General features: G+C 40.8%; 1 pseudogene; it reads right to left on the bottom strand.

Annotated features, from left to right (window-relative positions):
- LOC129476731 (septin-7-like) overlaps positions 1-17,897 on the bottom strand; it is a 172,681-nt pseudogene that overhangs the window by 21,471 nt on the left and 133,313 nt on the right.

Below are 17,897 nucleotides of genomic sequence, written 5' to 3'. Positions count from 1 at the left end.
AAACAAACTGGAACTGTACATCCTCCCAACATAGGACTACATAAGAATAGCAAAGAGCTGGACGATAATTATAGTATCCTGCCCCCGTTTTTTTTTTTTTTTGCTTAAAATAAGATAAGCCATATCTTCCATTGGGATTTTCTGTGCAAGGTCATTTCAAGTATTCCAATTTTATATAAAGAGTTAAGAACAATGAATTGAAGTTTAGAGACGGAATGTATACTTTCGGCATGGATTTTAATACAATACTGGCCAGTTCTCTTGTTACTGTAATTCAACGATAAGTATGTGAAGAGTTAGAATGTCTTCAATTCTCCAAATTTGTAAAATGTCAATTATGAATTATCTGTAATTATGAATGCCAATTATAGATACTACAATTAAATGTACTATGAATGTCTATTTAATATTGACGAAGGCCAGCTATGTAATTTACAGGTCCAGTGTAAAATGAAAATACAGGGCCCTTTATTCCAAAAGTAGGGGCAAGTGTCACCAAAGGTGCTAAAATACAAATCATTTCCCTTTCAGTCTCTCTTTGTTCGGCCTGTCTTGGTATTTTTCATTTTCTGCCTAATGTCACTCTAATTAAGAAAAAATAAAATAAAATTGTAAGTATCAAAATGAATTTTAAAGTTCATCTTTATTTCACACATCAAAATTCATGGGGCATTGCGATTGTTTTATTATATATGGAGAAGCACAGGAAGTCAGACATGAAATTCCTTTGCTCATGTGCCAGGCTCTTTTGCTCCCCCGAATATCAATTACTAAACATAAATTAAGAGATGCAGTTTGTATGAAATTTTAAGACTGCAAAGGTAGATCGCTGGTAGATTCTCCTCTGAAAAGGAAAACTTGCCAAAACCCAGAATTGAACCAGTGTCCTTTAGATTTTCAGTCTAATGCCCTCCTAACACAGCTATCTCAGCTTACTGCAGACTAGAGACTTTATTCAATTTCTCTTTCAATACTTTGATTGTTTCCAACTTCTTAGCTTTCAAGTTTCTTAAGTGCTTTTATTATACACTGTATTTACCCACTAAGAAAGGCTTAGAACTTATTGACTCCTATGTGTGATGGCTGAATACAATTCCTTGGCAGTGTGGGATAGATACGTGGAGGAGGGAGACAGAAAATAAGCGACAGGAATTAAGAAAAAAAAAAAAATTCCTGCCCTTCCACATCCTGTTGGTTGAGCCAGACATGACAAAGAAAATTTTAAAATTAATAATAAAAATAAAATATAAAATGTGGTGGCATTCTTTGTTTTTCTCTTCTTTTTGTCTTTGATAATCTTTTTGTCTTTGATAAATCTTTAAGATGTGGAGAATGGGAAACCAAGGTTAATTTCCGTTAATGTGTGGTCAGGTTTCTGTCTCCTACTGATGATTTCGAGTGATCTATTAATCCTTTGTTTTATCCTCTTCCATCTAGTCTTTGCCATAGTTTTTTGCCCTAGGTGGTGCAGAAGTTTATGGCGTACAAATGGAGTAGCACTAAAGGGAGTCCTTTGGATCATGTATACAATTAAAGTGTGTGACAAAAGACGGGGTGGTTGTTAGTGAGTAGCTAAAGAGCAGCAACGTTTTCAGGAAATGAAACCAAGACAGTATACATTTTAAGTATGCATTCTACCACTGAGCAACACTCTCGTGATAGCCAAACTGTCTTGGAGATACATCTTGATATATTTCCAAAGGCATAAAATGCAACAATTTGAACCTCATCAAAAATTTAAAAATCCTTGTTCCTCTTTCAGGCATATAGCTCAGTGGTAGAGCACATGCTTTGCGTGCATGGGGTCCAGAGTTCAATGCCCAGCACTTCCACGGTTTTGTTTATTCGATTTCACCGAGTACTTTTATACCACACATACCTTCAGTAACGCAATGCGGAATCCTCTTCCTACTTTATGCCTTCAGTTTCTTTTTTTTTTTTTTTTGAACTACTCACACGGAAATTAAGCATGATTTCTGTGATAGCAGAAAGAAGAAACAAAAGAAAAAAATGCTTATTCAACATCATGAATGCAATAACACTAACCAGCTTTTCACCTATCCTTTCTTTCTACAATGTTACTTAGGAGAACAAAGAGAAACAAACAAGAAGAAAAAAAAAGAAACTTGTGGACTTTTGTTTTTTGCCATAATATCTAATCCTAAAGAAACTAGCAGTGGGGAAAATTAGGATGATTTTCCAGCCATCCCAGGAAAAACACTTTGGATAACAAATCGAATGCCTTGGACATAGAATATTTATAAACCTTTATCACATACCTGGAATAGAACACATAAATTTGAATAAAGACTCTTGCATCTCGTGAAGGAGCTTGAAAAAAGAAAAAAATGAAAGGAAGTCCCACCACCAACGTGCTTTAATTTTGAAGACAAAATGATGTTCATTACCTGTGATGGAGAACATTCGTCTTTCGGAGAAATTCAAGTGATGGAGAGAATTTTTTCCTCTCTTCCTTCTTCCTTCTATCCAGTTTTCTAATCCAGAGCTTCTGCATCCACTAATAGGTGTCGCAGGTTCCTAGAACTGTGCCTATCTATGATACACACCCTCTTTTTGTTTTCAGACTCATTATGGAAGTGATGAAAGCATCCCAGGGACAGAACAGCTATGAACTATGCTCTTCCACTTCTGGCCAATCCAATTCTATTAGCTCTGTGCTGTCCAGGACTTCCTAGCATTTTTTTCGTGTATTGATGGCACTGTGAACATTGATGGCACTCTGGAAGTTGGAGGGCTCTCCAGCTTTATTCTTTGGAACATCTATATGGAGAGCAAGCTTTCCTGTTGTGATAGCTTTGCTCAGTCACCCATCCTGGCTTTGCTGTTCTGCGTTTGCTGTTGCCTTGTTTATTCCTCTAGTCTGGGAAAATGTCAATTGGTTAAAGTTAATAAAATTTTGAAGCTTTTAAAAAAAATCCTTTGTGAACATAGTCCTTAAGGGAGTATTAGAGATGAAGGTGTGGAATCAAAATTGAGGACAATCTCAGAGCTCATGATGCATTAACGAGGATCGAGAGACAGCTGGAAAATGGATGTTGTTACAGCGTCTGACAAATACAGTGTGAATTCAACTTGCCGAAGGCTGCCTCTGGACTGAGGGGCACTTTATTTGAGTCAGTATTGTGGGAGAAAGCAGAAGTGTGGCAAACATAGCTCAATCGGAAAAACTCTGGACTAAAGATCTAGACTAAAATCAGGGATTCTTCTGTATGACTGAACAGTCCTCAATGTTGGAAGTTTCTGCTTTTGGCTGGTGGAAGAAAGTAGCTTTCATGCAGTTTGCTTATGAATGGAGCTTGGAGCAGGCTAATAGGAATGGGAAAGTCTGAGGATAAGAAACTGTGTCATTTGGACTATAATCTTAGTGTCTTAGTATACTGTTATAAGTGTATTAGGATACTGTTAGCGGCCAAACAGTATCCAATTCAGTGATTTCATGAAAGTAGAGGAATGTAATCCAGCGATCTTTATCCAACCAACAGAAAATGAAACCAACAAACTGAAAACAAAGTGATATTTTATATATAAGCCAACAGGACCCGATCGCGGGCGTGGGGTTAGCTCAGTGGTAGAGCGCGTGTTTCTCATGTATGAGACCCTGGGTTCGGCCCCCAGCTCTTCCAGCCATTCACTTTCTTCATTCTCCTTTCTCATTCTTTGCAAGTGTTTGTCACATTTCCCCTGCTCCTATAAAAAGAGGAGAGTGTCAAATGTGTTGCTTTTAACACTATGCTATTTATTCGGGCAGTCATCTGTGGCTTTTTATAAAACTTAGCGTGAGAAGAATATATTGCTAACGTGACTGAAACAAGAAGACATTGAAATGGGGGCATAGATTACTCCACAAGGAGTTCTTCTTTATATTTTTTCCAGACACAAATATCTTTTAAATTATGTGGATTAATGTTAAAACTTTCCAGGCTTACATCAAAGCTGTGTGTGGGTCGTGGTATTATCATTTCTAACTGTATGTAGATATCGACTTGTAGCACAGCGTAAACAAAATCATAAATAGATACATTTTCCATCAGGATCTCCTTGGCAGGAAGCACGAACCCTGCAGTCACATTACAGACCCATGCACTTTGAGTTTCGTTTGGCGGTATCACTAAAGAGCGAGACTGAAAAAGAATGGAAATAAGAAAAAACAGGCAGCTCAGAGAAATTTTTCCTTGCATCTATGTTTTATGAGCATTAGGTCGTCTAAGGCTGAGGAGCAGAAAATCTTGCCACTGGTTGCCTTACGCCTGTCTCCTCAGGGCTCCTCCAATCGCCGCCTCTGCCACTGAGAATTGAATTGTGAGCAACAGAGGGGCTGGGCATCAGGTCCCAAGTTTTTCTGGGTGAGTTAGTAGGTAAAGGTTGTCGAAATGTAAGGTGGCACTCAGCGCTTTGCCTCGTGAATGCTTAAAACATAATTTGGGTGACTAAAGACAGCCAGCTCTCCTTCGCTGGAATAGCTTACAGCCTACAGCAAGCGATCTACCAATAGGTTTTAAAAGTTAGGTCTTGGCTGGGCACGGTGGCTCACGCCTGCAATCCCAACACTTTGGGAAGCCTTGGCGGGTGGATCACCTCAGGTCAGGAGTTCGAGACCAGCCTGGCCAAAATGGTGTAAACCTCTTCTCTACTAAAAATTTAAAAATTAGCTGGGCGTGGTGGCCAGCACCTGTAATCCCAGCTACTCAGGAGGCTAGGCGGAAGAATCACTTGAACCCGGGAGGTGGAGGTTGCGGTGAGCTGAGATCTCACCCCTCCAGCCTGGGTGACAAAGAGAGACTCCGTCTCAAAAAAAAAAAAAAAAAAAAAACTTAGGTCTTGGGTTTTGGCAGCAGTTATTTTTATTGTACGTTAAATCGACTTTCACAGAAAATGTACACAAAATATGTAATAGAAGACACCTGATAACTCCCCACTCTTCCCCAAACCAAAACATCTAGCTGAAGTAAAAATCTCAGAAGCATTGCCAAATAGCATATTTAAATTCTTTGCCTTCTACATTTCCTAGATGAACTTCGGGGTTTTTTGTTCTTAAATCTTTAAATGAATTAATAATACTTCACACCTCACTGTACCAAAGATCCCAAAGGCAGGTGTGGCCAAAGGTGTGTGGATGAGGAATGGGACTAGATAAAGTTGCTTGAATTTCTAGAAAGAAACACTTGTTAAAGCGTCAGTAAAAATCATGGTATATCATTGTTCTGCACTTTCTTTTCCGTACAAATCGTGTGTTGGTGAATGTATCAAAATCGATACCAGTTTTCTTTGTCAAAGCCTTTGCATGCTACCTTTTGTATTAGAAAATGATATTTTAAACGTGAATTTGAAATTCCAAATATAGCATCAAATTTCCTTCGTTTGAAAACACTAAGAGCATGCTCCTCCTACTTCCTTAAGGAGCAGGAGAGGGAGCAGGGATGAATCACAAGTTCAGTTTTCTCTGAGACCTAAACCCAGGACAGAGGTTTTAACCAGCTAAGTCACAGAGTCCCCTGGCAGGGCTATCCCCATCAGGTATGTTACAGTCATGCTGCTGTCTGAATTATTTCTGGCAAAGACAAAATGATAGACCTTCTTTCTCTTTGACCCTCATTTCCTTGACTCCTGATTGGCTCACAGAGTCACCAAATCAGTGAAAAACAGCTTGGACCACCTTCCATTTTGCCAAGCATGGATTCTCAGGGCATCTTTTACCTCTTGCTGTTTATAACCCTACAGTATTTGGTGTGGAGCCCTCAACACATCTCTCAGGCAGCTATCAAAAACCATGAAGGACAAAATGTCCCCATGAAGCAGTAGAACTCTGGCCATTGTAATCCATGAGGAAATCCATATTTTGGACACCCCTTTCCAAGAAAAGGGAATAGCTAAGCCCTACGACCTCAAAGCTTCACCCACAAACAAACCTGGCCAACGTTGACTCACTTGGCTTCAGGCTGGAGCTCCAGTGTGTTTCTCTTTCTCCAGGTAGTCTCCACCCTATCACAGATTTCCTACACCATTGCACCAGGGCCCCTGAATTTTCACTGCTTCTGGCTGTCCACACAATTAGAAATGCTAGAAGGAGAGTACAAAAGAGCAGAACTCAGAAAGTTGTCTGGGGAAATCTAGATCCAGGTGGAGGAAGAAAACAAGTCCCAAATGAAAACCTATGTGTGCGTTTCCACGCTACCCACTGAGGAGTCTGTACGGCTTTGTTCTGGATTCCCGTTGTAACTTGAAGGGAAACTTTCACAATGTCTGGAGCCCTTGATGTCCTGCAAATGAAGGAGGAGGATGTCCTTAAGTTCCTTGCAGCAAGAACCCTCTTAGGAGGCACCATTCTTTACTTCCAAATGGAACAGTACATTTATAAAAGGAAAAGTGATGGCATGTACATCAGAAATCTGAAGAGGACCTGAGAGAAGCTTCTGCTGGCAGCTCATGCCATTGTTGCCATTGAAAACCCTGCTGATGTCAGTGTTATATCCTCCAGGAATACTGGCCAGAGGGCCATGCTGAAGTTTGCTGTTGCCACTGGAGCCACTCCAGTTGCTTCACTCCTGGAAACTTCACTAACCAGATCCAAGCAGCCTTCCAGGAACCACAGCTTCTTGTGGTTACTGATCCCAGGGTTGACCACTAGCCTTTCACAGAGGCATCTTATGTTAACCTACCTACCATCGCTCTGTGTAACACAGATCTTCATCCGCACCATGTGGACATTGCTATTCCATGCAACAACAAAGGAGCTCACTCAGTGGGTTTGATGTGGTGGATGCTGGCTCCAGAAGTTCGGCACATACGTGGCACCATTTCCCGTGAACACCCATGGGAGGTTATGCCTGATCCCTGCTTCTACAGAGATCCTGAAGAGATTGAAAAAGAAGAGCAGGCTGCTGCTGAAAAGGCTGTGACCAAAGAGGAATTTCAGGGTGAATGGACTGCTCCAGCTCCTGAGTTCACTGCTACTCAGCCTGAGGTTGCAGACAGGTCTAAAGGCATGCAGGTGTCCTCTGTGTCTACCCAGCAGTTATCTACTGAAGACTGGAGCACTCAGATGCCACAGAAGACTGGTCTGCAGATCACACTGCTCAGGCCACTGAATGGGTAGAAGCAACCACTGAATGATCTTAAGCTGTTCTTGCACAGGCTGTTAGACAACATGGATATAAGGTTGATGGAAAATAAACATCAGTTTCTAAAAGGAAAGGAAGAAAAAAGAAAGAAAGAAAGAGAAAGAAAGAAAAAGAAAAAAGAAAGAAAGAAAGAAGAAAAGAAAAAGAAAGAAAAGAAAAAGAAAAAGAAAGAAAGAAAGAGAAAGGAAGGAAGGAAAATAAAAGAAAAGAAAAGAGAAAAGAAAAGAAAAAGAATAAAGGAAACCTAACTGTATGCTGTCACAGTGACTGCTCTACCAAACTCTTCAGTGGATAATCATGATCAGGAAACTCAGCAGCGACTTTGTCTCAGGGAAGCTGCAGTTCCGTTCCTGAGACCTACAAAGAAACACATAGGAGGCATTTAAGTTTAAGTGACTTAAACTTATGTTACAGCCTCCTTACTCTTACCCCATGCTCCTGGAGAGATTCCAAAACCTCAACAATCACAATGCCACAAATAATAGACACTTTCCTCCTGTTGTTAAATTTTGGGGTGTCCAAATATGTCCACATAGATTTTAGGAGGTAATCCTAAACCTTTGTGTCTTCTCTTTTACTTTTAACTTTCGCTCTAATATTTTTCTTATTTGTTCAAAATCTGTATCTTCCTGAATATGTGAATAAATTATGTATCAACTTCTTGGTTCCTTCCCAACTTTTGTCTCCTGTCCCCACTCCCGCTAGAATTAACTGAGTGAGGCTCAGTTGGGACCGGAAAGTCACTGAGATGGGTGTTTAGAGGCAAGGAGACATTTATCACATAGCCAACCAGAAACAATCTCCAATAAAGAGTCAAAAGGTTTCAGACTGGAATGCAGTGTTTCCTGAGCCTGAGGAGCTTCTCTGAGAATTTGACTGGTGTAGCCGTTTGTAACTTACACCTCTATAGTAGACTGAAAATCACTGGGATTACAGGCGTGAGCCACCTGACTTCTTTATAGTCATGAGAAAGGGCAGCAAAGGAGAACTAGTCTTCTGTGGCCGGCATGACTGTTGCTTCACTGTCGGGGGATATTGAATAAACAGCTTCTCTATTTCAGTAAATGACTATAAAGCTGTTCTGAAGCAGCCAGGTTGGGAGGAAGAAGGACTGTTAGGACCCATAGTACAAACGAATGAGTACCAAATGGCTTACCTTAGCTGTGAGTAGGAAAAACACAAGCTAGGGTATGCACAAAGAAAGAAGAAAAGACTGAAACAAAGTATTCAAAGACTGAAATGAAATGTTCAAAGATATATAGGAAAACGTTTGTGGAGGTTCTGGGGATCGAACCCAGTGCCTCATGCATGCCGAGCATGCATTCTACCATGGAGCTGCACCCCCACTTGGCGTTGACCTCTTTTACTGATTTATTATATACTGTTGTGTAAAGGTGAGGGCTTAGGGCATGATAGGTTAAAGTCCGCTATGTTTAACTTCTGCTTCTGAAACTTCTGAATGGAATCTTGTCTTGATGCTGTGTCAAGAGGAAAAAGGCATTCTGGACTGAAAGACCCTTGAATCCTCCCACAGCCATCATCTATTTCAAGGACTGGTTTTAGCCAACTGTCTGTGTCAGTTTCCGTCCACCTGGAGCGAAGTGCCAAGATTGAATCTTCTAGAATGTCTTCAGATTCTCTCCTTTTAAAAAAAAAAAAAAACAAACTTCTCTGCCTATGAAGCTGCCAACACACACACACACACACACACGCACCCACACACACACACGGTAGTGCCGGAGAATATAAAGACTAGTTCTGTGAGTGCTGCAGAGGAAATGTAGATCCAGGTGAGGAGATAAGACGTTAATGCACAAAAGTCAACTAAAAACGAATTTAAAACTTAAACTTAAGCCTCTAAACTGTAAAATTCCTTGAGGAAAACAGAGAGAAATCTTCTTGACATTGGTGTAGGCAATGATTTCTTGAGTACGACACCAAAAGCACAGGCAACAAAACCAAAAATGGACAAGCGAGACTATAGCCAACTAAAAAGCTTCTTCACAGCAAAGAAAACAATCGACAGAGGAGAAAGGCAATCTATGGAATGGGTGAAAATATTTGCAAATCATTTATCTGATAAGGGGTTAATCTACAAAATAAGTTTTTTAAACTGCTACAAGTCAATAGCCAAACAGACACACACACACTGACATAAAATCCCAAATATCCTGATTTTAAAATCAGCACTTGAATAGACATATCTCCAAATAAGACATACAGACAGCCACTAGATATGTGAAGAAGTAATCTTAACATCACGAATCATCAGGGAAATGCAAATCAAAACCACAATAGGTACCACCTTACACCTATTAGGATGTCTATTATTAAAAAAAAACTCGAAAGATAAGTGTTAGCAATGATTTGGAGAAATTGGAACCCTTCTACACTGTTGGTATGTAAAATGATGCCACCGCTATGGACAATAGTATGGAGTTTCCTGAAAAGATAAAAATAGAATTACCATATGACCCAGCAATCCCACTTCTGGGTATATGTCCCAAAAAATCGAAACTGGAATCTCAGAGAAACATATGCACTCCCATGTTCACTGCAGCATTATTCACAATAAACAAGGAAACAACCCAAATGTCCATTGACAGAGTGAACGAAGAAAATATGGTATATACATACAATGGAATATTATTCAGCCTTTTATAAAAAAGAAATTCTGCCATTTGCACCAACAAGAATGATTAACCTGGAGAACATTATGCTAAGTCAAATAAGCCAGTCACAGAAGGACAAATATTTCATGATTCCACTTGTATGAAGTATCTAAAATAGTCAAACTTATAAAAGCAGAGAACAGAATAGTGATTGTCAGGGACCAGTGGCGGAGAGAAATGGGAAGTTGTTGCTCGGTGAGTTAAAATGTTAGTTATGAAACATGAATAAGTTCTGGAGATCTATTGCACACCACAGTGCCTTCAGTTAACAATACCATAACGTATACTTAAAAATTTGTTAAAAAGATAACTCTCACGTTTAAGTCTTCTTCCCACCCATGCTCATGAAAAAACACAAAGAAACTTGTGGAGTTGAGAAATGTGTTTATTACCCTGATTGTGGAAATAGCATTATAAATGTATGCATATGTCCTCACTCATAAATTGCTTCCATTCAACATGTGTAGGGGTTTTGCATATATCAACTGTACTTCAATAAAGTTGTTAATAACTCCTGAAAAACAATCAAACAAGCAAAGAGAAGAGGTTAATTTGCAACACTTGATAAAAACAAAGAGTGGCAAACGTGGCAGTTTTGCACACGCTTGCGTCCAACATCTGGGTTTAGAAATGTGGCAGCGGCTTCATCGGTGACCCTATAGCTCTGGTGTTTTTCGTTTTTGATTTTTTATAGAGACAGGATGGGGGGAGGGGGGCAGGTCGGTCTTCTCACTATGTTGTCCAGGCTGGTCTTGAACTCCTGGGCTTAAGAGATCCTCCCGCCTCGGCCTCCCAAAGTGCTCAGATTACAGGTGTTTGCTGCCAAGCCTGGCTAGCTCTGGTTTTAAAGACAACACAAAAGAAGTTGAAGGCAGAGGACTCTTTCAGAGTAAATTTTTTTAAGCAAGGAGGAAAGAACAAAGAAAGCTGGGTTCAACCTACGAAAAAATTTCGGCCTTTGTGAAACCCTCCTTACACCCGCACAAGTGAGAAAATTTGATCAGTCCCTGAAGTGCAGAAAGTAGACTCTTCCCATCTTTAGCTAAAATGTGGTGCGACTGTTTAGTCCAGATACAAATTTTGGAGAACACTGTAAACCCGGCAGGGGCATAAGGGAGAGTACGGAGAAGTTTATCCCTAATCTACAGGTTATGTTCTTACTATATTAGAAAGGCAAGTGGCTGGGAACTGAAATGAGCTGAGGAGTGGACGGAAACTGAGGAGTGGCTTTGAGAAGGAAGGAAGGGCTCTTGGTGACGGAAAGGATGAAACTGGGTGGAGGGGAGAAGCAGCAGCGGAGAAGAAGGCAGAAGAAAAATCGGGGATGCGTCTTTAAAGACGGATAGTATTGGGACAAGCGTGGAGGAAGGAAGCAGCCAAGCGCCGCGTCTCTTCCAAGCTTTCTCTAGGCCCTGGGGAAGACAGAAGTCTCTAGGTGAGTGGTTTCAAAGTGTATATCCCACAAGAGGATATGACTCATTGTTGCCCAAGATTTTGTGACTCTGAGAGTGCCTCACTGCGCTCTCCATTGCAGGAAACAGGCTGTGCACTTTCTAGGGCGTGTGGTTGAGTATTCGTGGAGCAGTAGCCCCTGGTATTGGAGGTTTGGGGAAAGTGACGTTGTATAAGTTTTCAGGTGGGAGCAGCCTGCAGCTTTGATACAGGCAGCAACAGTTTTGTTTGTGCTTCTTTTTATTTGTTTATTTTGGCGTGTTTGGGTTTAAAATACAAAAGAAAGAATGAGGAAGAAAGGTCAAGCAGTGACTGAACGTTTTGGGCTAGAGTGGATACCCACTAAAACCATCGTACTTCTGGCTAGTTCAGCTGGAAATGCATCAGGCCATTCATCCGGAAATTTAGGAATCACTATCCTGTTCTGATGTAGATACTTTCCATTTTCTCATGCTTCTTTTTGATTCATACTCAACAGGCTACTGAACCCAGCTTTCTCCTGGAGCAAGCTGGAGAGTATTTGCAGTGCATTTTGCTACTTATATTCTCTCTTGTCTTAGCAGGTTTCTGAAGAGCAAGATTTGAAAGGGCAAATTCGGATTTGCAGAGAGCTATTCATTCAAGACTCTTCCCTGCCGTACTGTCAAATGGACGAACAGAACACTGACTTAAGGTATGAGGAGGATTGCACAGTGTTGGGAGTGCAAAAAGGGTCAAGTCAAAACATAGACATATTTTGCTCATAATGCAGATAAATTATTTTGGTAGACATAAATTTTATTTTTTTAATGTTATTTTATGTAATTATTTTGAGATGGACTTTTGCTCGGTCACCCAGGCTGGAGTACAGAGGCGCGATCTCAGCTCACTGCAACCTCCGCCTCCCTGCATCAAGCCATTCTACTGCCTCAACCTCCCAAGTAGCTGGGATTACAGGCCTCCGCCACTAAGCCTGGCTAATTTTTGTATTTTTAGTACAGACAGAGTTTCACCATGTTAGTTGGGCTGATCTCAAACTCCTGACCCCAGGTGATCCACCCGCCTCGGTTTCCCAAACTGCTGGAATTACAGGTATGAGCCACCATGCCTGGCCATAAATTTATTAATATAAAAAATTATTGGTAAGGAGAAGTGGCTCACACCTCAAATCCCAGCACTTTGGGAGGCCAAAGCAGGAGGATCAATTGAGTTCAGGAGTTGTGAGACCAGCCTGGCTAACAGAGTGAGAGCCTGTCTCTACAAAAAAATAGAAAAATTAGCCAGGTATGGTGGTGCACACTTGTGGTCCCAGCTACACCAGAGGCTGAGGCAGGAGGATTGCTTAGGCCTAGGAGTTTGAGGCTGCAGTACCCGTGCTTGCAGTGCCACTTCACTCCAGCCTGGGTGACAGGGCCAGAGGTCAATTCAAAAAATAAATAAAATAAACTTTACTTTAAAAAAATTATTGAAGGGTCAGCCAGAGTGACTCACGCCTGTAATCCTAGCATTTTGGGAGACCAAGACAGGAGAACTGAGTCCAGGAGTTTGTGCTCAAGTAATAACAATACTATCAGCACTCAATCTTGGTATCTTAAAACTTGACATTTAAATGAAATTTTAATTTGAGTCAATTAAGAATAGAATATTCCGCTTTTGCATAATTAACCATGAATTCACAGCAACAAATTGGAATTTATTTATTTTATTTTTATTATTATTTTTTGAGACAGTGTCTCACTCTGTCACCCAGGCTGGGGTGCAGTGGCCTGATCTCAGCTCACTGCAACCTCCACCTCCTGGGTTCAAGTGATTCTCCTGTCTCAGCCTCCTGAGCAGCTGGGATTACAGGCTCATGCCACCACAAACAGCTAATTCTTGTGTTTTTAGTAGAGAAGGGGTTTTACCATGTTGGCTGGGCTGCTCTTGACCTCCTGACCCCAGGTGATCCACCCATCTCGGCCTCCCAAAATGCTGGGATTACAGGCATGAGCCACCATGCCTGGGCCAAATTGGAATTTAGCACCCACATTTATCTTAACTCAGTATTTCCTAAGTGAAAGAGATTTGTAAGGCCGGGCACAGTGGCTCATGCCTGTAATCCCAGCACTTTGGGAGGCCGAGGTGGGAGGATCACGAAATCAGGAGATCGAGAACATCCTGACCAACATGGTGAAACCCCATCTCTATTAAAATTACAAAAAAATTAGCTGGGTGTGATGGCATGCACCTGTAGTCCCAGCCACTCAGGAGGCTAAGTAGGAGAATCGCTTGAATCCAGGAGGTGGAGGTTGCAGTGAGCTGAGGTCATAGTTCGCACCATTGCACTCCAGCCTGGGCGACAGAGTGAGACATTAAAAAAAAAAAAAAAAAAAGAGCTTTGTTTGTATGTCAATCTAGGAATAATTCACACCCGTCGCTACTTTGTACCACCCAAAAGGCTGATTTATGTGAATTTAATTTCACTTCAGAATTAAACTCCTATGCATATCCTGTCTTTTTGTTTTGTTTCTTGTTTTGTTTGTTTGCCAAGAGACTGTATTTCTGTTTGTAGTTCACCCCTGCTCAAGCAAGACATACATTGTTTTGTTTTTTCAGATGTGAGTAAATGCCACTTTTCCTCAGCAATATATGGGTCCTGTGAGATTTCTTAGAGGGCCCTGGATCATTTTGCTGATAGGGTTGCCACACTCTTACTGCGATAATAGTGCATTCTTTGAGTACTTGGTTTTTAAATTCTCTACATCCTTCAAAACTTTGAGCTTGAGTGATTGTCCCAACCACATGAGTTCCAGGTTGTTGTAACTGAGCCTTTATCACGACATTTTCATGAAAGTTTTTCCTACTAGGATTTGGATTTGTGACCTTCAGACTTCTGTGGAAATTTATTAACAAGGTTTGACTCTGGAGTTTTGAGAACCCAAAGACAGTTTTGGATAGAAGCTTCCTTTTCTTGGTAATATACTCTCCTTGATTGTGACTTCTTTCTCTTTTTCTTCTTCTCTTTCTCCTTCACCTTCTCCTCTTCTTCGTTCTCCTCCTTGTTTCTGCTTTTATTAACCAAGGTCTGGAACTATTTTATTTTTCTGTTTACCGTTTTATTTAAGATTATGTGAGAGTAATAAAGAAATCATAGAAATCAGAGAAAATGGCATAGGCCTTGTAAGTCATCATCATCTTCAACGTGGATATTAACCAGTAAAAGAACCCTGTTAGAGTTGCATTTGCTTCCTAGGGCAAAATCTTTGCTCTAAGTTTTTTTAAATACATGACCGTGTATCTTTTAAAAAAATCATTTTTTATTTTATAAATAGAGTATAATTGTCGAACAGTCTTTGACCTACAGAAAAATTTAGAAGATTTTAGAGTTCCCATATACCCTGCACCTAATACTCCTACTATTATGAGAGTCCTTACTATTAAGATGGTACTTTTCTGCCAGGTGCGGTGGCTCACGCCTGTAATCCCAGCACTTTGGGATGTCAAGGCGGGCAGACCACTTGAGGTCAGGAGTTCGAGACCAGTCTGGCCCACATGGTGAAACCCCTTCTCTACTAAAAATACAAAAAATAGTTGGGCGTGGTGGCCTGCACCTGTAATTCTAGCTACTCAGGAGGCTGAGGTAGGAGAATCGCTTGAACCCGGGAGGCGGAGATTGCAGTGAGCAGAGATTGTGCCACTGCACTCCAGCCTGGGAGACAGAGTGAGACTCAGAAAAAAAAAAAAATGCCAGGCGTGGTGGTTCAGGCCTGTAATCCCAGCACTTTGGGAGGCCGAGGTGGGCGGATCACCTGAGGTCAGGAGTTTGAGACCAATCTGGCCAATATGATGAAACCCCCTCTCTACTAAAAAAATAAATACAAATATTAGCCAGTTGTTATGGCGGGTGCCTGTAATCCCAGCTACTTGGGAGGCTGAGGCAGGAGAATTGCTTGACCCCAAGAGGCCGAGTTTTCAGTGAGTCAAAATCGTGCCACTGCACTCCTGCCTGGGTGACGGAGCAAGACTCTGTCTAAAAGGAAAATAAAAAAGGTACTTTTGTGTATGTTTGTTAAATTCATGAAACAGGTAGGACAAGACCATAAATTGGAAAAACCAAGCCCATTCCAAATTAAGAATGCCTCCGGTAGTACCTATGCCAGGGACAAAGGGCACTTTCATAGTCAGTACACAGGTTGCTCACTGGGTTGGGTTCTTGCTTTTCGTCAACATTCTCTTCATTTAAAGTTTCCAAAGGTTTTTTTTTTTAACCAGCTTGTAGAAAGCTCAAGGAAACATGCAGAAAGTGAAGATGTTTCCTGACAATAGAGCAAGGACACAACCACGAGAGGACTCGAACCCTTAATCTTCTGATCTGGAATCAGACGCCTTATCCATTAGGCCACACTGGCCACACACAAATGCTGGTTTTCAAACATGAATACGGAAGTGCAGTGAGGAAAGGATGAGCTTCTGTTTTCAAACCTTTAACTTCGTAATTGGAGATTTAACAACTTGAAGGGAGGCGGGAGAGGTGGGGGAGGAGGCACCCAGGAGGAATAAAACTCCATCTAAAATTCCTAATAGCAATTCTTTAGAATTATAAACAGCGAAATGATCAAAAGTGACACCTTTGCCTTCTTTGAAGGCTCTCTTCTCTAAGTTACCATAAATTGATGGTACCATAAATTGATTATCATAATAATGATGATGCAAGTTCAGGTGCAGAAATATGAGCCAAGAACTCAAGTCTGCAATGAAGGAGTGGACATGAAGCATAAGGGGGAGCATCGTTGTTTGATATATTTTGACCTTTTCCATCTTAAAGATACGATGGTGCTTCCTCCAGGGAGAAAAGCCTATAAGCTCAAACAAGAGCTCCCCCGGAACAAAAAACACTGGAGACAGTAAGAGGTGGGAGTTAGGGAGGGGGGCAAGGATTGAAAAACTGCCTGTTGAGTATTATGCTCACCACCTGGGTGACAGGTTCAATCATACCCCAGAAATCAGCAACACGCAATACACTCTTGTCCCAAACCTGCACTGTACTACCTGAATCTAAAATAAAAGTTGAAATAATAAAAAAAAAGCTCCCCCTTGTCAGAAAAGCCCCCAGTATTTTGCCTAAAGGTTGCTTGCTCTAAGTTCATCTTTGGATTGATCCACAAACCATCCAGGGTGATTTTTTGTGACCCTTTCCCCAGCTATGACCCGTGTATTGATAGGGTAGCAAAGATAAAAAAAGAAAAACAAGTTTGTAAAGTAAACCAACTGAAGATTCCCCCAGTTTTCGCATCGTCTTGGCTTCGGGGAAATGACGAGTTATTGGGAAGAAACTATTTCACTTTTCCAGTGCCCAGTCCTATCTCCTTTTCAGAGGGATGCATCTCTCAGCTCTAAACTTCTCCGGGATCCTTTGTAAACCATTTTCTCCAGCTTTCTCCAGTCAAAACTCAAGAATTGTTTTAGGCCATATTTTGGATGGTATATCCTATGTACACTAATTTATCAAGTAATGACCCATGTTTGAGACCACCGAACGCTAGTTCTGGGGCCAGACTAGATGGGTCTGGGTAGACGAAGGAAATGTCTTCTGCTGTTCCCTATGAAACTGATTTAGGTAGGTCAGTTTCTTTCTCGGAGAGCGTCCTATGAGGAGCAATTAGATTGAATAATGGTTTCTGGTGTGATCCAGTTTGGGGAGGCTACTTGCTCTAATCAATGCTGAAGAATCCAACTCCACTTTGGGCAAGATGCCCTATCAGGACTTTTGTTCCAACAGACTCAAACTTATTCAGGTGTTTTGAGATTGTTCTCAATTTTGGTTCCTCACCTTCTCACTAGTGGATTTTGTGCCCAAAGAATAGCAATACAAAATTTCAAAATCTAAAAAATTTAAATAAATGGGCATTTTTTGTTCAGTCTGGAGGAGCAAAAGTTAACTGGCAGACATAGGCAGCAGTTAGTAAAGTTGGCACAGTTAGTAAGGTTGGCAGACTGAGCAAAACCATCGAAATTTATTTATTTATTGTTATATTTATTTATTTTTATCCACTCTTTGCAGAGCAGGGCTACCCTATACAAAGTATGTCCAAAGTAGCCTGAAATTTCTTTCTTCAGGAGGAGGCTAAAAAGGATTGGCACTGAGATTTGAAAGAATAATACTAAGAAGCTTTTAAATTGTATAAAATATTTGTTTATACCAGTGATACCATTTCCTCTCCAAAGCCTTTCAATATTTTCTCTGGTGACTTTTGATTTTTATCTGAAGTGTTCCAGGCAAGATTCCTTTAAACACTTTAAATATTTCTAACAAAAGTATTTTGTGAGGAATCCAAGAGAGATTTGAAAGCATGACATTCTTAATCTCTCTATATCAGTCTGTGTAGATAATTTCACTGAGGAAATGGGTGGAAGAGGGTGTCTGTAGATAAAGGCTTCTATAATTCAGCTTTGAAAAAAATAGCATTTATTTATTTATTTAGATAAAACCAGACAACCTGCCAAGCCCTGAATCAAATTGGGGGATGTATTAGACTTTTAGACAAAGAATCTCCCAATGTAGCTACTGTAGCTATTTTACAAAAACCTGTAACGCATGACCCTAATAATCTTCTTAACTTTAGAATTTGGAAAACTCAGCATTTCCTGTGAGGTGTGATCCAGTGTACAACAAACG

The sequence above is a fragment of the Symphalangus syndactylus genome, chromosome Y, assembly GCF_028878055.3.
Source record: "Symphalangus syndactylus isolate Jambi chromosome Y, NHGRI_mSymSyn1-v2.1_pri, whole genome shotgun sequence".
Lineage (NCBI taxonomy): Eukaryota > Metazoa > Chordata > Mammalia > Primates > Hylobatidae > Symphalangus > Symphalangus syndactylus.
The sequence above is the reverse complement of the archived record's forward strand: the minus strand, read 5'-3'. Positions and strand labels throughout refer to the sequence as shown.